This window comes from Solanum pennellii, chromosome 7 (genome assembly GCF_001406875.1).
Source record: "Solanum pennellii chromosome 7, SPENNV200".
NCBI classification, from domain to species: Eukaryota; Viridiplantae; Streptophyta; class Magnoliopsida; order Solanales; family Solanaceae; genus Solanum; species Solanum pennellii.
In genome coordinates this window covers 41,897,881-41,925,286 of record NC_028643.1, presented here as the reverse complement: position 1 = coordinate 41,925,286, position 27,406 = coordinate 41,897,881, and positions in this window count along the sequence as shown.

Sequence of the window (27,406 nt, the reverse complement as noted above, 5' to 3'; positions counted from 1 at the left end):
AGACATACTATGTTGAAGATACACCTTCTCAACTTCATAAGGCATCTCAACCATATACATCATAACATCACTTTACTCCACAACCAATGCCATCAAGGCTACAATCACAATTCACATATATTTCTTATACCTCATGTAAACACTGCCACCATAAGTGGACCATAACACATAAGATTAATTCAAGAAGACTAAAATAACATAAGTCAACTTTCCCTTTATCCAAGACTTGATCACCTTTACACAATTCAACAAAAATTCATCATAATTAGGCATAACTGGCAGTAGATAATCATAATATAATATAGTATAAACATAATTCTAAAAATATCCAATAACATTTATAAAACCCACTTCATGAACAAGAATTCGAGACTTAGGATGATCATGGGTTCATGGAATTTTTTTACCATAAACTTATAAATTAACATTGCAAACATCATAATTCATCCCTTAAAACCTTTTCACTCAAGAAACCATTCATAGAATTCAAAAAAAGAAGAATTTAGGAATTTGAAATCCTTTTAGAAAAGCCTTTGAATTGGCTACTTGAATGAGATAAGAATCAAGAATGAATTAAACTACCATACCCTAATTGAAGAAAGCCCGCGAAATTAGGATTGAAAATATGAGGAGTTTGGTCTTCTTTCTTGAAGCTTGAAATTCATCAATGGAGGATTTACTAGAGAGAATTTTTTGGAGAGAGGAGAGCTTATAATTTGTTTTATTCTAATTAGGGGTAGGGGTTTTTAATAAGGTAATAAGTCTCTAATGACCTACAAAATCCATATTTATAGACCCCAAAGTAAAAAAATACCCCTACATTAATTGGACCTTTTTAAACAAGCCCAACTTAAATTAAATTTTTGGAGTTATCGTTGGGGAGCAAGGCCGGTACGTGGATTTGTTCCCATAGGTTTTTTGAAAATAAATTTCAAGATAGTAGAGTCTGTGACGTGGACAAAACTTTGTCCCTTGGTTAACTTGTCCACGACATGAACTTGTTTCATCCATGCGCATTTGCTTGTTCTGTTAGGCAGCTTGCTAACCAAAGGTTTTGTCCTCTTCAAGGACCCGTAGGGTGGTCCTTGGGAAATCATAGTCAATATTTTTGAACCTAAACATGTCCCTATAGGTGTTAGGGTCATCCCCACTTATTTAAGACTCCAAACAACACCTGAAAACACATACAACATACAACGACACCATAGCACACATACAAGACTAGTTTTGAAACGTCTTGGTAGTTCTTTGACGTTTGACATTCGAACTCTTCAAACTGACTTCTAAATCTATTATTCATTATTTTAAATCCTTATTAACTCATAAAACTCATGATAAGCTCTATATTGTCCTATTTCATTTTGAGTGTTGTTACAATCTCCCCCACTTAGAAAAACATTCTACCTCGAATGACACTAAACACCTTCAAGGACTAAGAGACTAAAATATCAGCTCACAACACATATAATCTTTGATACAACATTCATAGTCAATGCACCAAACTTACAAGGAACACCAACTTCACATCATTATGCACTGTAAGCAACACAAACAATTTGGAACTATTTCCACAATTCATAGTGCACACATACTTCATCATTTTAATTGCATCTATGGATGAACTACCTTATCCATCATTATATATGCTCATAATTCCATTATAGAGGTAATCATGCAATAACATTCAAATAACACATTGTCATATAGAAATAACAACTTTAGAGGCGATTAAACAATTATCATTAGATGCATGATACACTCAAATTACACCTCTCTAAAGAAGTATAAGCGGTTGGATCAGGTAATGAACCCAACTAGTAGGTTGGGGTCGATCCCACGAGGAAATTGTCTAAACTTAACTTTGATGTACAAGTATGTCTAATTGACCAAGCTCTTTACGAAAACAAGTAAATAAAGAGAGGTTTTGTGAAACAAGTTTCTTTAATACATCTAAGTAAACAAGTAAGCAAATGTAAAGATTGAGTTTTTATCAAGTTGTGAGATAAACTAAGGTGTATGTGTTCCACATAGGTTCGTAACTCCATATTCCTAGCAATAACAATTCTTCCCTAGTGTTTTGCATGCAAAGTGATAAGTTAGGCATCGCTAAATCCTTGGTCATGCATTTAGAAAATTTCATCCCATACATTGGTCCGTCTACATGTGTGTAAGCTACTAACCCTTACCTTGACTTCATATTATGCATCATATTCAATGTATGACATATTTATTACTTCGCACCAATCAACACTAGCTTATTAGATAGTATCTCAATAAATTTATGTTGATAATTCTTTTCTTATTAACTACCTTCTTGGTTCAGCAAGTAGTAACTTCTTATTAAAGAATTATCAATACATGAAAGAACCTATTTGCTAATTGTTATTTAGAAATGTCTACATTGTTAATCACCAATGGTTCCCCAAACCCTAGTTGTGGATTTAGCAACCCATACCAGCAAGAACACAATTCATTGTTGTTAAGAAATAAATCATGTACTTACTTTAACGATTTGAAGATAACCTAGAAAATCAATTAGAAATTGCAAGGTAATACTTGAAACCAAATCAAGAAATTGAATTATTGTAAAAGTTTGCAAAAAACTATCTCCAAACAAAACAAGAAAAATAATAACGATGTTTAACCCCAAAATTAATGCTTTAAACCCTATTTATAGCAAACATTCTGTTAAATTAAGAGGAAATTAAAGAAGAATAGGTTTGCCAAAAACACGGTTATTATCGACGACCCCTACTGACGGACGTCGATGAAACGATGGTCCGTCGACTGCCTCTGTCAATAAAAACTTAGAATATTTTTTCTCCTTCGGATGGAATCAATGCTGAATAAATCGACAGACAAACAGCAAGATCTGTCGATGCACCTACGGTCCGTTGATGCTTTCCGTTGCTCCATCCTTAGAATTTCTCCAACTTCTGTTAGTGGAACTATCTCTGATCACATCAAAGATTTAGCACTAGGGTGGATTTATCCCTTTCCGTAGTCCTACACTTGGTCATATTTCCCCGAGTGTCTCCATGAGTATGAACTGTAATAGATGGTTACAACCTAAGGATCATTGATTGCGCTACGAGCTGTTGATTACCTTCGTAGGTCGCCTCTGTGCATTATTTTCCATCTACCTTTGCATTTTGTGTTATGAACATGTTTCCTGCAAGAAAATTACCAAAAGATGTAAAAGACACTACAAAAAGGCTCTAGAAAACACAAATCTTAAGCAAAAAGCATTTAAAGCACCGTTAAACCAGGACATATCAATATCCTCAACTTAAATTCGTTGTTTGTCCTCAAGTGAAACACTATGACTCAAAACCACACGTGTACAAAAATATACACTTTTAAGATTTCCCAATCACAAGGCTATCAATCCCGACTCTTTCTTTTATTTAGTGCATGCTTACGCTCTAGGGTTTAAATAAGCTAACTTATGTAGTTCACATTATTTACACAAACTCACCATGCACACACACTTCTACTGTTTTGCCTCTCATCAAGGCACCAATTTTCTGACCATGCAACTAGTGTCCTCAATTCAAAACACATCCACATTTTTCGTACAGTGATTTCAAGTTTGGGTACAAGGATCTTTATTCAACACTCACACTCAAAAACAAGTACATACATAGATAGTACTTGTCTCCATAAGCTTGCCCTTATTTTCACTGCTCAGGTTCACCACATTAGACTCCTAAGATCACGATTGGACTCTCTTGGCATGTAATGTAGGCTCAGGGTCAGCTGTGGTACAATTGGCTATATTTTTAGTGACTTTTTGCCCTACTTGACATCTCCGCCAATATTCCTTCCTCTTTTCATTGCCTTTTTATACCCTACTTTTTTGTGCTTTTCGTATTTTCTTTGCTCCCATTCTTTATTAAAATGATTCATAATTATTTTTCAACTTTTACAAACTCTTTTCTTTCTTTTCTGCACTATTTTTCTTTGTTTTTCTTTTAATTTTCTTTTCTCTTTGATTCACATTTATGATTTCACTTAGTCACATCTTTCACTCAGTTTTTATTTTCTTTTCAACATTCAACATACCAATTTTCGGGTTGTCACTCATAAAATCCACCCTAATGTCATGGTTTTTCCATGAAATAAAGTACACTATACTTGAGATCAAGTCAGGGCCAAGACGAATCATTTTTTGCATTAGCCACCCTCATCTTAGGCTTTTGACCTTAGTCGAGTTGCACATGTCCTAGGAGTGACCGGAGCCAAAACAATAAACCCTCTGAAGGTGAGTTGGTGAAGAAAAAAATAGGTTTATTATACGCTCAACAGATTTGGATAAAAAAGATAGGGATAGAGCTTCTGTTTGGCTAACTCCAGTTTAGGCTAGATGTTTGCTAATTCAAACAAGGGCCTATGCTCCTTTCCTAGTAATCTAACACATATTCTTTTTGCTGGACTAACCAGGCATGTTCTAGCTAGGTACAAACAATTGAACACTCTAAATTCCTCACACTATCTTGACACCTAATTACACTATGAAATTGTTAGATTTCCCAGTTTATGTGTGAGTTGAGTGTCATGTAGCGGGTGCCTATCTATGTCATGCTTAGATCAAACCAATTCAACTCATTTTCACGTATTCATGCAAGCATTTTCTAGGACGAGATAACAATTTATTTGAACCATCATTCTTCAACTTTCATGATTTTATACTTTGTACCACTAACGACATGCTGGTTCAACAAAAAATTAACCAGTCTCTTGAGAAAAAAGGACATAGGTAAGAAAACCCCAAAGATAGGATTGTGAGTTGGGCTACTCAGACATCACCCTAACACTCACATTCCATTTACCCCACACCCCCAAAAAGAACATGCCACTGTACCCAATGCATAAAAGATTTAAGTACAGGGTGAAACAAAACTGAGGTGCATAGCACCAACGATCTCTCAACAAGTGGGTGGGTTCAGTTTTCGGGAAGCTACAACAACAGTATATGGGTCACCCTCTGTGGTGACCACATCAGTCTACGCACTTTTAGTGGTGCTCATGTCATCGGTCACCGGTATGGAACAAGATGCCCCAAGAACAATTTCTCATACCCTAATATGGCGGGCCTCCTCATCTATCAAAGAAGCTATCCTCACATCCTCTAAGTCTGTCTTCTCCTTGTTCTTCGTATGGGCATAATCTCCCTCAGTAATGAGGCTAGAACGGTGCCTCTTGGCATGGCCACGTGGATCAAGCTGCGGGTCATGAGGGGCTGTGGTCAGGGCGCCAAATACCGTGTGCTCCGCTAGCTTGATGGGCCCACTCTCGTAATTTGCTCCCCTAATCTCCAAGATAGTGTCTACATAAACTCTTAAACTAGTAACTTCCGCTTGCAGAGTAGTAAGGTTAATAGTGCGGGCTGGTTGTGCTAGTGCCTGCAGCTCAAAAACGTCAAGGCGCTGGTGAAACGCCTGAATCTTCTGCTGATTCTAAAGGGATACCCTCTTCTCTATTATGTCCTCATCCTCGGCGAAAGATTTTTGCATCTAGGGCTGCATATGATGTAGCAGGGTGGCCATTTGGGCCTCTAACTTATGGACCCGCACCAAAGGGACAAGTGTTGCGGATAGGGGAGTAGATCGGGAGGAACCGGGGGCTCGACTGGCGGCATGAGCGGACTTAGCCGGGGTGGTTTCCACTGGCTCCTAAGTAGCAGGGTCAGCCGTTTGGGCTAACTCTACTCTGTCCACCAAGTTCTCACTAAACGACTGCAATTAAGCTCTAGTCCCTCTCCGTGGTGCCGCTACATTGACCTCATCCATGATGATATCGATATCAACCATCCCTAGTGGAGTACAGAGTGTATCACAGTGACAAAGTGGCACTCAAGCAGCCCTGGAAAAGTGGAAGATAACACAAACAAAGGGTCAAGTAGTCGAGGTCTTGAAAGCCCTCTCATGGACCACCTTGATAAGCAACTTTGCAAAGTAAATCGCCAATCCTACAACCAAGGCTTCTACCAGCATCGCCCTATCCCAAGTAAGAATATCGTCGGCATTTGTAGGTGATAGGCGGTGTCGGACTAACATCTAGAAGAACTTGGTCGTGAAGGTGAGGTTGGACATTTTAATTAATCATTGGGGGTCTAACACCTAGTTTGCTCTCTTACCCTCAATGTCAAAATGCTGAGCTAACAATTTTTTCATAGTCTCACACTGCTCAGCTATCCTCTGAAATTCTCCACTTTTCATATTCTTCCACCATTAGTCGAATTCTGGAGTAACGGGGGCCCACTGTGTCTCACTTGTAGGGCCATATAAGAATCGACAGAGAGTGGTCGTAAAGATGTCTACCTAGAAGCGCTGAACTAACACAGAAGTTAGAGGGTGGTGTTTGGCAGGTCTTGCCGGCCCACTCAGAGAACCTCAGAGAGTATCCACATAGGAAGCGTAGAACAACTTGACTATCTCCACACTCTAGGTACCCACACCGAGCAATCTATTTTAACATGTGCTGGGTAAACAATCTGCGCAACTCGTGGACAATATGCAAGATCCCCGTAAGAACGCGACGCACAACTTTCACCAACCGAGAGTCATCATCCCCCCTCTCATTCAACATATTGGCATATGTGTATATTTAGTGCTTCCCATCAACCCACAATAAGTTGGGTTCGTTAGCAACAGATGCTGGTTCAGCTGCTCAGGGTGTGGGTACAAGCTCTAAGCTATTAGACTCATTAGATGAGGGTTGGTCCTCTGACCCCATAGCTTCCTAAGATGCCAAAGTAGAGGCAGTGTCGGCATTTGACAAAGAAGAATGGGTTGACCCAGAAACAGAAGCAGATTCGGAGCATGATGCTCCTTCAGAGCTAGAGGCACCCCCGTAAGGTGAACTGGTTAGTGTGCACTCCTCATCAGACTGGGATGAAGTGAATACGTCGAGAACCACCTTCAATGGGTGTTACGACCCACAAGTACACCATATGAGAAAGGAGCACTCTTGTGTCGTCACATGGCGTCGTCGACCTCTCGATGAACTAAGACAAGCCCTTAGACATCTTTCATTGCATAACTGTAATAAAAATAGTGGAAATTTAAAACATTTCATAGCACATCATATGATAGAAAAATTAAAGGCACAACACAATAGAATAGAATCGGGACACGACCCTTAACAATATAAAATATAAGTCTAAGTTATTACATCAACTTAAAGAACATCTTGACATAGGAAACCCTTGAATCATAAGGGTCCCTTTGCTTGAACTTGGGAGAAATATCCAAGCTCTTCTCTTAGGAGACATTCTCTAGCCATCGACACCTACACTTTGTGTAAAAAGATGAAGAAGAAAGGTGTTAGTACAAGAATACACTAAGGATGGCAACCATATAAAAACATGCATTTAAAGAGGACATTTCATTTGAATCATACAAAATGTCTGTTTAGTGAACTTCATGAACATAGGCACATATAAGCTTAATATAGTTCACATATATTATATAGACATGGATAATACTAATAATAGCAGATAAAGAAATTTATCATACTTCCAGACCTATTCAATACATACAATACATTACATCTCCTTATCTTACTTCCTTCTTTAAGTAACCTTCAAGTGTGCCTAGCACAATGTATCACCTTGAGGTCACCGTACAGTAGTCCTCCATAGGTATGGTTCATAAACACAACCACATTTATTCACAAGTCATAAGAACATCATAGACATCAACTTCACATAAAGACCATTACTTAAGACAACTACTAAGTCACTCTAATGCAATGTGTAGGTAGCATCACATTATACTACTTCCACTAAGTATACCTAAGAAGTCACCCTAGACTGGTCATATCATACTCAACAAGTTATAACACCTTCATTTATAATTAGAAATAAGGCCACATACTTCATAGCATCATAGAAGGACTCTTTACTTTACTACAATCTTTTTCATTACTCATTTAGTTAATATTATAGGTAAACCACCCTCATCACCCCTTCACAAGCATACTTGTGCAATGTACACATGGATTCCCATACCCCCACATATACTATGTAAACTCATTTAGAAGCCATAAGTCCTTTTCACATGCATACTCATAATTCATATCTTGATATAGAATAGTGACTTAACATGCATTCATAAAATTCATACATAACATAAGTCTTTACCTCATAAGAGGCTCCAATCCTATCCTTTCTTGAAGTCATCAAGTGAAATGCATAGATAGGGTCCATAGTCCTACCTATCCTAAGTACAGTTCTCAAGGAATTTAGATTAGAATTCATCTTCTTGTCTTAGATAATTTATTAACCTTCAGGAGACATAGCAATAACAGATACATACAATGTGAGCTACATGGAATCCGGTGTGCTACTCCCACACCGAAAAGAGAGGGTTAACACCTTCCTAAGGTGCAACCATTCGTACCAAGCTATATAGGTTGTATCCATAAGCTTTAACCTATGGGGTCACATAGTTATTGAGCATTGAGATTGCTTCTAGAAACCGTGACTTAGTAACGTAGAAGTTTCCATCTGGCTAGACAACAACTATATTGGGAACTCGGACATGCTAAACGTGAATGTTCTCTGGGGGATGCAAGACTTACTGAGGTGAAGCTCCCATTCATACTTCATATACCTCAAAGGATTCTATTATGAGAATGTCCTTTAATCATAGACTCTACTTCATGTGAGAATGTCCTTTCACATATTCATACAATCATGAATCATGTGTGTGTTCATAGAATGTGAGATCTACCTTCACATAACACTAGTCACACATGCTCATAACTTCATTAAGCATATACTTATATGTATAAAGATAGGTAATGATACAAAGGAGAACTATCCTTTCCTTAGTCATCACAAATCTACTCTACTCATAGATATGCATGAAGTGTGTTTGTGTACATTGGTCAACATGATCACATAATGGCTATCACATAGCATTGATGAATCCACCCTCTAAATATCACAACACATGTACAATATTCTTTCATGTCTGTTATTCAAACACATCTAGAGTATGTAAGACTACACACTACACATAATCACATTACATCATAGGAGACAAGTACATATTCAACAATAAAATAGAACACTCCTAACATACTTTGAATACACGTTCATATAGTACATAATAATATACTAAGTATGGCATATGCAAAAACATGTGAAAAGGAACTTTTCAGTAAAAATAAGCATTCATGACAAATAAGTAAAACTTTCATGGTTTTAGAGTTAACATAGTATAAGCATCATCATTAATCACATAAAACAAAACTCTTATACTTTTAGAACCAAAGCATTCTTTATGGTAAACTCAAGTACATTATAGTGGATAGTGAAACATTACAGTGAGCAATTTATCCCAATCAAAGTGAACTCATTTCCTATAAGGTTTCCCTAACCAAGTTATCCTAAGACTCCCTAAGGTAATACAAGAAGGGAACGCCCATACATCCCCTTCAAGATACACCAAAGTGATCCTTAAGACTATTAACCATAGCCTTACCTTGCATGGGAAACAAGTCCACACTATTGGATAGATAGTTGAAAGACATTCATACAATAAGGACATCATGTAAATAACCTTCTCCAAATAGTACTTATAATTTACACTAAGTGCTATGTGAGATTAGCCTCCCATACTATTACTCCCACATAGTGCTCCTTGAGAATTCCCTTGGATTAAGCACTCTAAATTAGTAATTCATATCTTTATTACATAAGACATAACTTTAACTTTCTTCCTTAACATTAGACCTTAAGTCATTTAACTTCATTTACAACATATGATAACTCATTCATTTACTTCATATAGAACACACCAAGACTACCCATTGAGAAGGTCTACGTAGTGCAATGGATAAATAGTATCCCATACAACCACCTACCCTTAGCAGCACAATATATTAGGAGACTTAGTTCATACACTTCATATAAAACACAGCAAGAATCCCCTTTCGGAAGGTCTAGCTAGTACAATTGATAGAATGCGTCTCATACCACCACCTACCCTCAGTAGTACGTTCTTTAAGGAGACTTAGTTCATTCATTCTTTTGTAAGGGAATAACTTTAAGTTACATAGACCATGAGAGATAGACATAGAATCCCAATGCTACCCTTACAGGATGAGGGGTTCACTTGCCTATGGTGGGTCGTTCTCATAGCTTTTACATGTCTTCTCCAATAGGTACACATATGTGTGCGCACATTTATGGGATAATGAGATTGTTACTAAGTAGCTCATTCTCTAATAACGAAGAGTACACATTTCAAGAGGTACAATGGAAAATAACATTTCAATTCATGAAGTGTAACCACCCTTTATTTATATCCTCCCGATGCAAGATATAACTCCACACGGAGCCTTAAACATTGTTTACTATAGACTAAGGGATAGCTAATTAGCACCACATCTCAACTCACGAAGCGTACTTATCCCTAGAGGTTACATTGTAATACAAGATCTCAACTCATGAAGGGTATCCAAACTCTAAATTATATTAGAAAGCTCTTGGGAATAGTGAGGTTGCTACTAAATACTTCATCTCAACTAAGGAAGAGTGTTCACCCCAAAACTCCCATTTTCGTTTACATTCTTTTACTTTATTCATTCATTCCTTCAAAGTGTGAGTGTGTGTACATGTGAGCACACCTTGCACATACTCACGATTTTCATTAACATTAAATTATATACATGCTTACACCTTCATTCATCATTTCTCACAGACTAGCATGCTCAAAATATGGATATACTTTAGGCATAATCTAAGCAAGACATACAATTCAAAATTCATAATGTATACCAATATGAACCTCATCATTATCACTTCATTTCACACCTTAGGCCTTTAAATTCATAATCACAGTACATACAAACATATATCCAAATACATGAAGTAAACACCGCCACCAAGAACGTGGAGCATACCACTCAAGAGTATTTCATAATTAGAGTTATTCAATATAACCAATTCACCATTTAACAAAGCTTTCACCAACTATAACCAATTCTTCAATGTTTCCTCATAACATGGCCCTTAGGGCAGTATCTAAACAATAATAACAATATAAGGAAATCAAAACTCATACCCAACACAAACATGTTCCTTTAACCAATTTCTTAAGAGAAAATTTAGAAATATGCATAAGCATGTGTTCATTAGGGTTTGATATTAAAGTCATCAATTAATCTTAGAAACAATATATTTAAATCATTAAAACACATTTATATGAATACCCATGCTTAGAGTCAAAGATAGAAGAAGATAGAGTCTTATAACCCTTTTTGAAATCTTTTAGAAATGACTCCTTGAATAGACGAGAGTTAAAGGATGACTACCATACCTCAAAGAGAATGAAAACCACTGATTTTTTGTGAAGAAACTTTCCCAACAAACCCGCATAGCTCTTCCCTTGTGTCTTAGCTCCAATGGTGACTTGAAAGACTTTTTCTTTAGAAAGTGAGTTTGAATATTAGAAGTGAGGGGTCTTGTCAAGGTCTAGGACTTAAAAATAATTTAATATACATTAAAAACCACAAAAACATAATCCTAGGGTCATAAAATACTTGGGTTAAATTTACAAAACACCCAAAGCCAAAGCATTTGCATCTAGCAGCTTTTGTAGGGACCCATCAATGGACCCAAGCAACGGGGCGTCGACTGAACAACAACCCATGCTGCATGGGCGTCGTTTGGGTATTCATCTGGAAACTGGAGGGTTGATCTCTTAAGTGGAGTCTTGACCTACTTCCCTAGACGACGGGGCGTCATCTTGACTACTACCAATAGACTACTAGGATATCGATTGCCCCGTTTTGGCAGCTTCGTTGCCAAGTCTTGGGTCGTGTTCTAGGGACCCTCGTGTGTACTAAGTGGGTTCATTCCCAGAGGTTAAACTCCTATACATATTCATCTAGGTCTTAGGAATATCCCATAAACGAACACGTACAACTCATTAAAACATATAGAGACACACAAATATTGTCATGAAAAATGCTCTCTTGTTTAATTTGTACTTACATGTATGCGTATAGTTGTTTTCATGAAAATTTTATTGAGAATTATAGTTACATGGTAACACTTAATTTACATGATTGAGGTTATGTTTATATTGATAAGGTGGTTCGTCATTATGTGATATGATATATTGAGCTCTTATATGTGATAAATTGTGAATTGATTTGCTATGTGTAATGTCACGAGCATGTGTTGGATTGAGTTGTGAAGTAATCCTATGATCTAATACTCATAATGATTTTATTCTGTTTTGGTTGTAGCTTGTTGGGCTGCTAGTATTTAGTGTCTTCCTCTCCCCAATAAAAAGATTTAGGTGTCATTCAGGGACGAATGTTCGTAAGGGGGGGGGGGTAATGCAACACTCCGGAAGTTCCATGACATAGTCTAGAGACTCACTTGATGAACTAAGACTTAAAAAGTGTTTCTAAGATTAAACAATGATAATAAACTAAATTAGGAAGTGTTAGAGTCAAAATGTCAAGAAACAATCACGAAGTCCGCAGACTATTAAAATTGACCTAGTGTGCCTTAGTGTCTTTCAAGGTATTTGAAGTATTGGAATTTAGTAAAATTTTGTTAAAAAGTTTAGAATACATTTTAGAGTGTATTTAGGGTCGAAACATATTGGTACCACTCCCCAGGTACCACCCCTAACGGTCCTTTAGGAGGACCCGGCATTTGGCCCCAAAACTGTCCATTTGTTCAATGTGAAACCACAAGCAGAAATGACGATCCATCCAAGTCTAAATATTACATTAAGAAACCTACCTCATGAATAAATTCATAATCTCATATTAAAAATGATCATACCTAGCTTAACATACAAACGTCTTAATCAACATAGTAGTAAGAGGACACTACTACAACTATTTCTTAGGATTCCACAACTGTAATGTGTAAGAGAAGTCTCCTATCCTCCCTTAAACTATGTAGAACCCCATAATAAATCCCTATTAAGAGTTCATACATTTTATGTGTTTATTTATTTTTATATTTCGGGAAAAATTTGCAATAACCGACATAGACCTTGGGAGCTACATGAATCCGGTAATCTACTCCCACACAAAAAGAAAGGGTTAACACTTTCCTAAGGTGTAGCCTTTTGTACATAGATATCTACGTTCTTCCACTAAGATAGAGTCCTATTTGGCTCATAGTTAAGGGCAAAGGATATTGTCACTATAAATCCTAACTTGCAAAACATGGGGGTTTCACTTTTATGAGACAATACATATAATAGGGAATCCACACTTGGTAAGCGTGAGGCTACCCATGTGGCGAGCTGGACATGCTAAACGTGAGACCCCAATCTCATTTACGTGCCCTTTCGGTGCGAAGCATATATTCCCTTTGGTAATCATCTGTAGTCATCACATAAGTTCACATTATCCATTACTAGACTCTTATGTAAGCATGTAACTATAATAACTCATAGTTGTATAAGTGAGAATAACCCTTTCACCTTGGAAACACTAGCAAGTGAGTAAACCTTTCACTTTATCATTTTATTAGAATCATAAGAACGACCTTCCAATCATTTAACAATAATTCCATAACATATATGCATACTTCATAGATAATTCAAGTGTATCGGATTAAGGATCACGAAACCTTGTCATCAACACCACAACAACACAATATATATAACATCATTACTATCTAAGAATTCATCTTTCATACATGAGTTCAATGATTAACCAACATTTAAACCTTCTTTCCCTTCATGGAACATCACACTTCAATCACACAACAATGCTTAAGTAATACATAAAATAATGTAATTCATGAAGTAACAACATCTAAGGACCTAGGAGTACCCCGCGCCATATGACGTACGTGACCTCTTGGAGGTCCTATACAAGCCTCCTAGCTTTCATTCATCAAATAGATATTAAAAGTAGTGCGGAATTAAAACTTTTCACAATAAAGTCATTATGTAAATTATTTTATAAAACATGGGAAGAAATAAGTCTCATCACAATCCATCTTACACATCTTATTCTCATAGGGTCATCAACCTTACATTAAGAGAATGATACTAATCTTTATAGAACGTTGTTAATGAAAAAAATTGTAATAATAACATCCACGTCCTTGAACATATGAGGACATACCAAAAGCCTTGAGAGAATAATCTAATCCCACGGTTCAACTCTACAATTCTCACTTCCTTTCACCTATACTTGTAGAAATAGAGAAGAATATGGAGCTAGTACAATGAATCAAGACGTATGGCAATCATGCAAAAATATTCTTTAAAGAGGAAAATGTAATTGAAAATGCTTTTGATTCTATTTGATGAAATTTCATGAACCAAGTGTAAAAGGCATCCTACAATTCAATCATCATGAAACAAAGAAATACTCCCATAATTATGAACATATAACCATATTTCTTAAACAAACCATTAACCATTTAGAGCCTCTATCCAAAGTTATCCTAACACCCACATAAGTAAAGCATGAAGAGACCGCCCATACAACCTTTTCAATATACACCAAAGTGCTCCTTACGACAACCAAAGATAGCGATACTTCCTTTCCATCACATCTGAACAAGTAAACATTCATTACTAGATATACTAGAGATAACATCTATGCATTTAAGAACTTCACATATGGACCATCCGATAGGAAGACTCTAAGTTACAATAGTAATATGCAAAATTCGCTTTACAATCTACTACTCCTACTTATTTTTCCTTTGCAACAACCTTAGAGTAGGCACATCACATTCAACCATTCACATAACCTTCATTAACATTAAACATAATCCCAAACATGCTTCATTAAAATTAGATAGAAAGTCAACTTACTTCATAAACATCATATAGTAACCCATTCATTCATTAACATTATAAAGTAACACCAGGACTGCTGCCAATTGCCTACTTGTGCAATAAATAGATGGTGTATCATTCCATCACATACCCTAATTAGTACACCCTTAGGAATACCTAGTTCATTACATTCATTTGTGGGAAGTAGCTTTATTCGACATAGACCATGGGAGATTAACATGGAATCTTGGTATTAGCCCCTACAGGATGAGGGATCCCCACTTGCCTAATGTAGTGTCATTAGTTTATCCTTTACGTGGAAAACCACTAGCTAATCTTATGTGGGTGCGTAGTTAAGGCTTGAGGACATTTCGTCTATGTACTGAGTCATAACTCACAAATAGTACCCATCTCAAGAAGTTGCTTTTGAATAATACATCTCTACTCACGATGAGTATCAACTCTTTTTCAAATCCTCTCGATGTTAAGCATTAATCCCCAATGAGTTTTAGACTTTCATTACATTCATTAGCTATTTGTTAAAGGATTGCTACAAAGTACTACGTCTCAATTTACAAAGAGTACTCATGCCAACCTATCATTCACTCATCCATTGGAAAGCTCTTAGAAATATTAAGGATGTTACTTCATATCCATCACGACTCAACAAGTAAACATTCATTACTAGAGTTACTAGATGAAAAATATATGCATTCAATAACTTCACAGAAAGACTTTCCCCTAGGATGACTCTAAGTTACACTAATGCAATGTGCAAGTAGCATGTCATTCTACTACTCCAAGTTAGTGCTCCTTTGGAACAACCATAGACTAGGCACATCAGTTTCAAACATTCACATAATCTTCATTAACATTAGACATAAGACCAACATGCTTCATTTCATTAGACATAATGTCAACTTACTTCATTAACGTCATATATTAACCCATTAATTCATTAACATTATAAAGACACACCAAGACTACCTCCGAATACCTACTTTTGCAATGCATAGATGGTGTCTCATTCAACCACCTACCCTATGTAGTACACCCTAAAGAAGACCTAGTTCATCACATTCATTTGTTGAAGCTAGCTTTAACGTACATAGACCATGGGAGCCTAACATTAAATCTTGGTATTAACCCCTATCGGAAAAGGGATCCCCACTTGCCTAAGGTAGGGTCATTATTTTAACCTTTACTTTGAAAACGACAAGCTTATCCAATGCGGGGGGATAGTTAAGGGATAGGAGATTTGTTCTAAGTAGTACATCATAACTCACGAAGAGTATCTATCTCAAGAGGTTTCTTTAAAATACTACATCTCCACTCACGAAGAGTATCCACCCCTTTCCAAATCCTCTCTGTGCTAAGCGTTAATCTCCACTTAGTTCTAGACTTTCATTACATTCAGTAGCTATATGTTAATGAATAGCTACTAAGTACTACATCTGAACTCATGAAGAGTACTCATCCCAACCTGTCATTCATTCATTGGAAAGCTCTTAGGAATATTGAGTTTGTTACCAGACACTACATATCGACAAAAAAAGATTGTCCACCCCAAAATCCTCCATGCATTTATTAGAGTTCTATTGTGAAAAACATAAAACAGACTCTCCTTCATTACATTTTCATTAGTTTGATTCATTCATTCATTCATTGTGTGTATACATGTGAGAAACCTTTCAAATAACTACCATCATTCATAACATTGTATTCTAAACATGATCATAGTATATCCATCATAATTCACACACAACCATACTTCCACATCTTCATTATACTCCAATAATCATAATATATTCAAGAATCACAGGCATAACTTCATAATATATCTCTATGCATAAGCATTGTGCCATTACATTACTTAAAATTTAGTGCCTTCAAGACAATAACCTCAATACACATACATATTTATATACATTAACTGAACACTGCCACCATAAGTCGATTATACCACACATGAACAATTCAATAAAAACTAGGAAAATTTAGGTCAACTAACTGTTCATCTAAGCTCTGATAACCCTTTCATAATTCATCAACAATTCATAATAATTAGGCATGAATAAAAATAGATAACCACAATCCATAATAATATAAACACAATTCTAACAATATCATATCACATTCATCAACCCCACTTGATAAGCCAATTTAGGAAATTTAGACAAAACATGGGTTCTTCAAGGAATTCCATTAAAATTATCTTAAAAACCTTGATTCGACATTAATGTATCAATATCATGATTTAGAAAATGTTTTAACAATGAACTCACGCATAGAATCAAAAATTGGTAATTGATCATTAATTCACTTTTGAAAACCTTTTTGAATTGGGCTCCACGAATGAGAGGTTATTCAAGAATGAAGTAATATCAAACCTTATTGGTAGAAATCCCACAAGGTTAGGTTTAAAACCTTGGAAAATAGATCTTCTTCCTTGGAGGTTTAGAGTTCCTTAATGGAGGATTAGGATAGAGGCATATTATTTGAGAAACATGAGAGCAATTGGGTTTTTGATTTGGGGATTTGTTTTTGTGTAAAAAGGGTGTAATGTGACTCAAATTCAATATATAATACACCCCCAAAATACCCAAAACATCCCTAAATTGATTGGACCTATTTAAACAAGTCAAACTTAAATTTTATTTTGGAATTATCATAGAGGAACAAGTCTATTCGCGGAGGATGTACCAGAAATTCCTGGAAAATAATTTTTCGACAGAAGGGTCCGCGATGATTTTCACGACGCGGACTAAAGTTTTTACCCTTGGTGGAGCAGGTCCACGACGCAGAACTACACCCTCAACGTACTTCCGCCTTGCTGCCTTGTCTGCTTCTCTCCCCATGTTTGGTTCCTCCTCAAGGACCCTTAGGTCTATCCTTGGGAGTCGTACTCGGAAGTTTTGACCCTAAAATGTCCCTCTAGGTGTTACAGTAGGCTCCAAACAACACATAAAAACATGCACAACATACTAGGACACACCAACACATAAAAAACTAGTTTTCAAATGTCTTGGTCATCCCTTAACGTTTGACTTCAAAACTCTTTTAAAATGACTTCTAAAGTTATTCTTTATTATTTTTAAAAGTTATTAACTCATAAAACCCATGTGATGCTCTAATTTATCCTTGTTCTTTTTGATGGTCGTTACACAACATAACTAACATCAATATAAACAATTGACATATTCATCATCTTCAACCAATTGTCCATATCAAAGCAAAGATTTATGAAATTGGGGAAGAGCATGGGTCCAAGGTAATTCTAGTGAACAAAAAATTATACATAATTATAACCTAAACAAATTTAGGTGATCATAATTAATCACAACTGATTCATAATTTTATTTTTCAATGAAGACCCATGTGTAGATATAAACCCTTGATTTTGGGGAATATTGAAAACATATTTGGAGGGAAATCTGGTGGAAAGGAATCCCAAGAGTGATAGAAATCATACCTTAATGAATATCTATCCAAGAAATTGCGTTAAATCGCTTGAGAATTTTTCCTCTTCTTGGAGCTCCAAAGTTCTTCAATGGACGTTTTATGTAGACATAGAACTTCGATAGAGATGAGAGCACTTGGTTTTTTAAGTTACATATTTTTTTTGGTGTGGAATGAGTTTAAAATGACTAAATTTCAATATATACTAAGCCCCTAAAACACACAAAACACCCCTAACTTTGATGGACATTTTCACTATGTCAAACTTGACTTATATTTTTGGAATTATCGTCACGAACAAGTCTATGTCTCAGAGGTGTTCCATGAGCTTTTACAAAATTAAAATTAAGACACAAGGGTCTGCGATGGTCTGAACGATGCATAAACACTTTTTGGGCATGGCTGGAGCAAGTCTGTGACGCGCCCTTGCTTCCCCAAGCTACTGCCTAAATTTTTGTTTCTTCGTTTGTCGTCTCTAACCCCTCTAAGCTTCCATGATTCTTTCCCTAGAATTTAGTATCATAATCGCCCTTTTTAGGTTATAATCCATTAGGTTAGGCTCTAGCTTAGTTCATATAATTTACGGGGTGTTTCATATTATGATTATGATCATCAAGGAAATTATATGGCTTTGTACACTATTTTTATAATTAGAATATCAGTTTTAATGGTATAATTATTGGTCATTGCATTATCATATCTTCAAACATATCATGTCATGTTGTCATATTTATGCATTTCCCCACATTAAGTATATTTCAAGTCCTGACTACCTACATTACTATGCCTATATTGTCTTATATTGTACGTAATTTACACATTCAATCTACCTCCTAGTTAGTAATAAAATCTAAATGTGTTTCTTTTAACTGGTGACTCCTTATGGTTCGTGGACATGTTACATATAAGTTCTAAATTCATTCATGACTTTTTTTTGTTTAAATATGTCTCAAGTGAGTTAGGACTTGTCTTTGAAACTCACTTAAGATATAGGGATAGTAAGAAATAAGTACTTCCACATAAGAGAGTCTTTGTATTTAGCTTTATCTATTATTGTGATAAGAAAATTTGAGATTTATCCCGCTAATCTTGTAATATAAGTTTTGAATTCTTTCCTAGTGTCATATCATGCCATGTGGTTAGTTAAGTCTCTTTTATGCCTCAAGGTACAATTTCATGTTTAGAGGGTAATCTTGATTCAGAAAAATCTTAGTATTCAAATCATAAAGTTCAAATGTCTTAGGAGTCTAAAAGTTGTATATAGTAGAGTCTTGCACATTAGTGTGAAACATGCGACATTTATGAATAAAAATCTATGACACATTTTAGAAAATTCACTTCTTTCATAACATAGAGTCATGGGATAGAGTTTAACATTATAAATTGTTCTTCTGTCATATTGTTTACGTTTACATAATCATGCCTCTATTAAGAACTTATTTTAGAAGGAATCAAAATGTTGAGCATGAAGCAACTTTACCTGCGGTTGACCCTTTGTCTTAACAAGTCACTCATCTGAAATTAATGGATTCTTTATATGTGCTTTTTCAATCCATGACTTTTAAAGCCAACCATGAAGTTGTAGCTCCCTTAAACCTGAAAATGGATACAATCAAAAGTAGAGTTTAAAACTTTGGTCAGATGAATCCTACAAAATTTCATGATTCAAAGGTGGACAAGGATCCACAAGAGTTTGTTGAATCAATATAAAAGATTATTCAGTTAATGGGTTTCACTAAGGTCTAGAGTGCATATTTGGTTGCTTATCAGCTGAATGGTGTTGCTTATTTTTTTTACAAGCAATGGAAAGAGAAAAGGGCTTCTGATTCAGGCCCATTGGATTGGGACAAGTTTAAGGGAGATTTTCGAGATCGATTATACCCTTTGAGATGTTGTAGACAAAGGTGTAAGTGTTCATTAACTTTATTTAAAGAAATGTGAATGTGGAAGAGTATGTATTTAAATTCACTAAATTTTGCATGCTCCAGCTATGCTGGCCGATTATGGGGATCATATGAATAATTTTATTTTAGTATCTCATTGATTGTCGAAAAAGAGTCCAGAATCACCATTATAATCAAATATATGAATATTTATAGGTATATGACCATTCTTTGTATCTTGAGCAACAAATACATAAGGAATGTGCTAGGGAGGCTATGAGGGCTCAGACTGATAGTGGTGACTACTATCATCAAATATCTAGTGGTGGTGTCCATTGACAGTTAAACCAAAAGTTATTCAGACCTGGACCTATCTTCTGTTGGAGCTATGGTTCCTATGATCAATATGGATATAGTTTCAAATTCTTAGTTTCACAAGAGTGTTTTTAGTGGAGATTCATTCCTTGTTTGTCAGAAGTGTGGGAAGAGACCTCTAGGAGAGTGTTTAGCCATTTTTAGTGAATGTTATGACTGTGGTAAGAATTTGTCATAGATTAAGGGATTGACATTCACTTTCTATCTAGGATATAGAAGGTTTTCTTTAGGCTTAGACTACTTCTTCAGGTTACCCAACACAGAAGGGTACATAGTCTAAATCTTGTTGTGGAAGATACTAGAACAGGTTTTATGATCTTATGACTCGACAATATTAGAATAGGTCCCTTGGTATTGTCAATTGTATATTCTGAATCTTTCAATTTGATATTTATAACATGTCAGATCAAGGAGAAACACGTTCCTTTGTGAATCTTTTTGTTTCTGTGAATTTATGGTCTGTCACAAAATGTTACCGAAACCTTTCTCCATCTCTTCTCAAATCATTGATTAAGTATTTGACAAATAAGTTTCCAGAATTCCCAAGATCTTAGTTTTTCAGAAACATCACCTAAATTGATCGAGTTGAGTTAGACATGCTTGATCTTGTTTTTATTATTGGTATGAACTAACTTCATGCTTCTTATATTTGAAATGACTATAGAAGCAGAGTTGTTAAGTTTTAGTTTCCAAATGAATCAGTCATCTAACAAAAGGGTAGTAGTTTAATTCTTATAGGTGAATTTATCTTGTGCCTTCAGGATAGAAACATGACTGCTAAAGGTTGCATTTATCATCTATTTTGGGTAAAGTATACACTTTAATAAACTACTATTGTTGTGTCTGTTTCCCATGATATTCCAAGAACACCTCTAAAAATAAAATACACTTTAGAAAGGACTTTCATCCAGATACCCAACCTATCTTTATTCCTGCTTACAAAATGTTTCCAACCGATCTTATGGAGTTGAAAGAAACATTAAAGGAACTTTTGGATAAGGACTTCATCATACCAAGTATTTTTCTATCAACTGTTCCAGTTCTCTTTGTTCATAAAAAGTATGGTTTTCTCAGAATGTGCATTAATCATCAACCAGTGAATAAGGTAACAATTATGTATAAGTAACCCATCATGATTATTAATGAATTTCTCTATTAACTTCAAGGTTCTTGTTTCTTTTCAATGGTTTACCTTAGATCTAGTTGCCATTCACTTAGAGGTAGAGAAAGTGAATTCCTAAGACATCATTCCCAAATCGGTATGGTCAATAAGATTTCTTTGTTATATATTTTGGACTAATGAATGATCCTATTACTTTTATGAATTTGATGAACATGGTGTTCAACAAGTATTTGGATACATTCTGTATTGTGTTCATAGATGACATTTTGATATATTCTCAAGGTGAGGATGAACATGACGATCATTAGAGGATTTTCATTCAAGTACTCAAGGATTATTAGTTGTTTTCTATGTTTTGTAAATGTGAATTTTCGTTGAGGTTAGTAACATCCGTTGGCCTTATTGTCTCAGGAGAGGGTACTTAGGTTGATACTAAAAAGAACAAGGCATATAAGTACTATCCTAGACCCCTTTGTCCCACAGACATTAGGAATTTCTTAGGGTTGGATTATTAATGTAAATTGTTTGTGGAAGCATTTTCCTCTACTTCTTTTCTATTGACTACCTAACTCGGATGACAATGAAATTTAAATGATCTGAAGCTTGTGAGAAGAGATTTCAACAGTTAAACCCTTTTCTTGTTTCAACCCCAATTATTAACATATTAGAATGCTCAAATGGTTTTTTGTTTATTATGATGCATTTGAAATAGTTCGTGGATATGTGTTGATGTAAAATTGTTAAGTCATAGCCTATACTTCTAGGTAAGTTAATGTTCACGAGAATAATTATCCAAATGATGATTTGTATTTATCGAAAGTGGTAGTTTCCTTACAGATATGGAGGAACTATCTCTATGGTATTCATGTGGATGTGTTTACCAATTATAAGAGTCATCAATACATTTAAAAAAAATATTTGAATCTTCAAAAAAAAGAGGTGGCTTGAATTAAGGAAGGACTACAACATAGTGTCCTTTACCATCTGCGTAGTAAATATCATTGCCGATGCTCTTGGTAGATAGTCAATGAATAATATTCGTCATATTGAGGATGAGAAAAACGAGTTGAGTCATGATGTGCACAAACTAGCTCATTTGGGAGTTTATTTGGTAGATTGATATTATAGTGGAATTATTTTTCAAAATGGGCCAGAATAATATCTTGTGTTATTCATTAAGGTAAAACAGAATAATGATCTGACCTTGGTTGAATTTGAGAAAGCTATTTTAGAAAGAGCTACTGAGGATTTATCGCATGTGAAAGAATGTGTACTTCATTCTCATGGTTATTTGTGTGTTCCAAATACTGGTGAGTTGAGGCAAAATATATTATCAAAAGATCATAATTCTTGGTATTCAATTAACTTTAGAGACACTAAGATGTTCCATTATATGTGGGACTGTATTGGTAGAATGGGATGAAAAAAATATACAGCAAACTTTGTATTTAAGCATCTAAATTGCCAATAAGTGAATATTGAGCAACACAAATTAGAAGTTATGACTGATGATATTACTATTCCTAGTTCGAAGTGGGATAATTTGAACATGGACTTCATCAAAGGTGTGTAATACTTAGGAAGTTCCATGACTTAGTCTAGAGCCTCAATTGATGAACTATGCTTTAAAACAGTGTTTCTAACCTTAAACAAAGGTAATGAACTTGATTAGGAAGTATTGTAACCTAAACGTCAAGGAATGACCATGACATCTGGAGATTTGTTAAAATGACATAGTGTACCTTAATGTGTTTCAAGGGGTTTGAAGAATCTGATTAAAGTAAAATTCGGTGACAAGGTTTGGAATACATATTAGAGTTTTTTTAGACTTGAAACATCAGGGTACGACTCCCCAAGGACAACCCTAAGGGTCCTTGAGGAGGACCCTATATATTTATCCAAAAAAACTGTCAAATCGCAGTGTGCAACCACGAGGACAAACGACCAGTCTTCGTTTGAACACCGCTCTTTTGAATTCCCTCATTGGTCCACTCTTAGACATTTTGACATGGCCTGCAATATCGAGTCTCTGTCCCAAACCACGTTTGACCAGTAAAGTCCATGGTTTTGTTGACGGGGCGTCGACGATGAGTCGTCGTTTGATCCGTGGTGCACTGTGTTAAGTCGTCTAAGATGAGGGAGATTAGATAATTTTTTTTATTTAATTAATGATTAAGGGGTGGTTAAATTAGTTAGTTGGGGACTGTAAAAGGATTATAACACATTAAAATAACCTAAGTCCTCTGAAATCCCAAAAGACTCTTAGCTCTAACTTCTTTCTAGTTTCTCTTTCCCCAACTCAAACCTCCATTGAAGGAACACTATATATTAAAGAAGAGGATGAATTAACCAAGTAATCCAAATCAAAATTCTTGTTAATCATCCTTAATGTATGGTTTCTCCAACTCTTGGGATTTCTTTCCACAAGAGGCCCCTCCTAAAAAGTATTTCAAATCTCCCCCAAGACTAGGGTTTCTATCTATATACATTTACTCTTTCAAGACAAAATTGTGATTTAAAGGTGATGAATATGATGTTTTGTTGTGCCTAACTATGTAATTATGGATAATTGTTGGTAATCACTTGAGATTTCCCCTTGGACCCTTGTTCTTCCCTATGCCCATTATACCTTAAATTTTCTGTGGTAATTGTGGAAGGTAATGAGTATATGGATGATGTAGAATGATATTTTCTATGTATTACTTTCAGAATTTACCTTGTTTATGTATTCGATATGTATTCTTGGGTAATGGAAGCACAAAGGACAATGAAAGGGAAAAAAGGTATGAAGGTTTGTTCTTTCTTTAATGCAATTATGGAGGATGAGTTACTTATATAGTAATACACCTATGTCTAATGTGTGGTTGAGGTGTTGATGTCAAGCATTCTTCATCCTTAATCCTAGACACTTGAATTAGCTATGAAGTATGTATGCATGTTATGATATGATTGTTATTTGATTGAAAGTAGTTCTCGTGACTATAATAAATTGTTAAGTGAAAGTCTTATTCACTTATTTGTGATTTCTAAAGTGAAAGGGTTGGTCTCACTTATGATTACCTATGACCTATTATGATGGGATGTTTACATAATGGTCTAGTATAGATTAATGTGAACTTTAATGATAAATAAAGATTATTACAAAAAGTAATAAATGTTTAGCACTAAAAGGGCATATAAATGTGATGGGGATCTCACGTCTAAAAAGTCTGGCTCCCTACATTGGTTTCCTCACGTCTAGAAAGCCTTGATTCTCAAGCTATATGTTGTCTCATGAGATGAAAATCCCCATAGTTATCAAGTTAAGATTTCTAGTAACAATCTCCTTGACCTTTAACTATGTGCCCAGATAGGACTCTATCTTAGTGGATCCACCTAGACACATATGTATGATACGGTACACCTTAGGCAAGTATTAACCCTCTCTTTTGGTTGTAAGAAGAAAACACTGTATTTCATGTAGGTCACATGGTCTAATGTTGGTTATTGCATTTCCCTAATGTAATAGTAAATTAACAAGATAAATGTATGAATTCTTATTCAGGCTTTTCTTGAGCAGTGTCCTACATAGTGTAAGAGAGGGTATGGGACTTCTCTTACACATTGCACTGTAAGATCCTAAGGAAGGGTTCTAGCATTTTATTTTATGTTATGTTGATAATGACTCATGTATGTCAAATTATATGTAATTTTTATGAATATAGCATTTATGCTAAAAAATGAGATTATTAATGCATGTATGAAGTAGGTTGCTTAATGTGATACTTAGCATTGACTAGGATTATATGGTTCAATTATTTGCATAAAACAAGTATTGCTTGGGTTGCTTATATGTTGGTTTGATATTATGTTGGGTTAACCTACGATATTTTACTATATGTGAATGTTAAGTTTTATTTGATATTAAGAATGGTTTTGACTAAAATGTCCCTTTTCTCATGCATTAATGATTTTTATGCATAGAAGTCATACTTAGTACATGTGGTTTGTACAAACCCATATTCTCTCTATTTCTACAATTATGTAGGTTCGGGTCATTGAAGAGCTTCAAGGACATTTTCAAGGAACACTTGGAATATTCATAAGTTGTTTGTGAGTCCTCAAGACTGAGGACGACACCACTATTTTTGCTTACTATTTGCCTATGTCTAAGTGAATTCATTCTTATAGTTTGAGACGTTGTTGTATGTCCTATATGGGACATATTGTAATACTGTAACGTCTATGTCCTAAACATTGTAATTCTTTAATTGATGGTAATGTGTGAGAAAATAATAGACTATGTTGTTAATTAGAAGTCTATGTAAACTTAATATATGGATAAACGAGAAGTATATGTATACTTAATGCATAAAGTTTTAATTTTTACGCATTTTACGTACCGATGATATTCAATTATGTATGCTAAGAGCTAGTCTAAGACCTCTTCGAGGAAAAATATGTTGGTTGCGTGTGAGGGCTGTTCCATGGTTGTGAGAAACATGGTATAAAATCATCAGGTTGTAAAATCTTAGGAATGATGTCTCATTAAACCATATCAACATTGAGTATTCTTTATAATGGTGAAGCTCGCAACACTTATGAATGAGAGGCTATGCGATGCTTACAAAATTCTCACCTCTTCGGTATTCTTCAAGTCATGCCTCAAGAGTCTTAACTATATAAAGTCCTTTTCTTCTAGTCTTTCCTTTGTGCTTATATGCAATGACTACAAGAAGGAAAAACGCTCGAACGGCCGAAGAGGAGAATGTGAATGAGGCGGTTCCCCCTCAAGCTCCTCAAAACCCTCAAGTTCGTATTGAAGAAGCGGCTACGTCGAACGTTTAGATAAGGGTGGCCAGTCAACTATAGCCTCAAGTTCACTCAACTATCAATACATGCTCCTACTATGTTGGCATATTCTAGTGTAAAGATGAACAAATTTGTTATGGGGATTTCTAATTTTGTGGTTAATGAATGTAGTTCCGCTATGTTGAGTTCTTGCATGGACATCTATCATCTCATGGTTCATGACGAACAAATTGAGGACCAAAAGCTTAAGCAAGTAGGTAGGGACTTAAAGATTATAAGGCCCGAAGATAAAAATTCTCAAAAGCTAGATTTGAGGTACAAGAAGAGGTTTTCCCTTCAAAGCCCTCCTATAACACTCCAAGTATAAACAACGGTAAAGGGTATACACTTAGCCTTAAGAAGGGAAAGGTAGTTGTCCCTATGTTGAGAAGCCTATTTGTTATAAGTGTGGTAGATAACATGAAGGAAAATGTCTAGTTTGCACGGGTAATTGCAATAGTTGTGGTAAGAGTGGCCACATTAAGAGGGATTGCCCTATGATGAAGGCTCAAGGAAAGGAAAGGAAAATTCTCAAACACAAGCAACTACTCCCAATCACGATGCTCCTAAGATGAATCACTTCTATGCTCTCCGCTCTAGGGGTGATCAAGAGGATCCTCTCTATTTTGTCACCGGTATATTACAAGTGTTTTTCATTAATGTGTATGTTTTACTAGATCCCGCTGCCACCTTATTTTTTGTAACTTCTTTAGTGCCCATTATGTTTAATGTGTTACCCGATGTTTTTATTTAAACTTTTTTTATCGCCCCAGTGGGGTGACTCCCCATTGTTGTTAAATGAGTCTATAGGAGTTGTCCCATATTATTGCCAAATGGAGTTACATTGGTCTATTTAGTAGAACTTAATATGTTGGAATATGATATCATATTGGGGGTGGATTGGTTACATTCTTGGTTTGCTTCTATTTATTGTTGAACAAGGTAGTTAA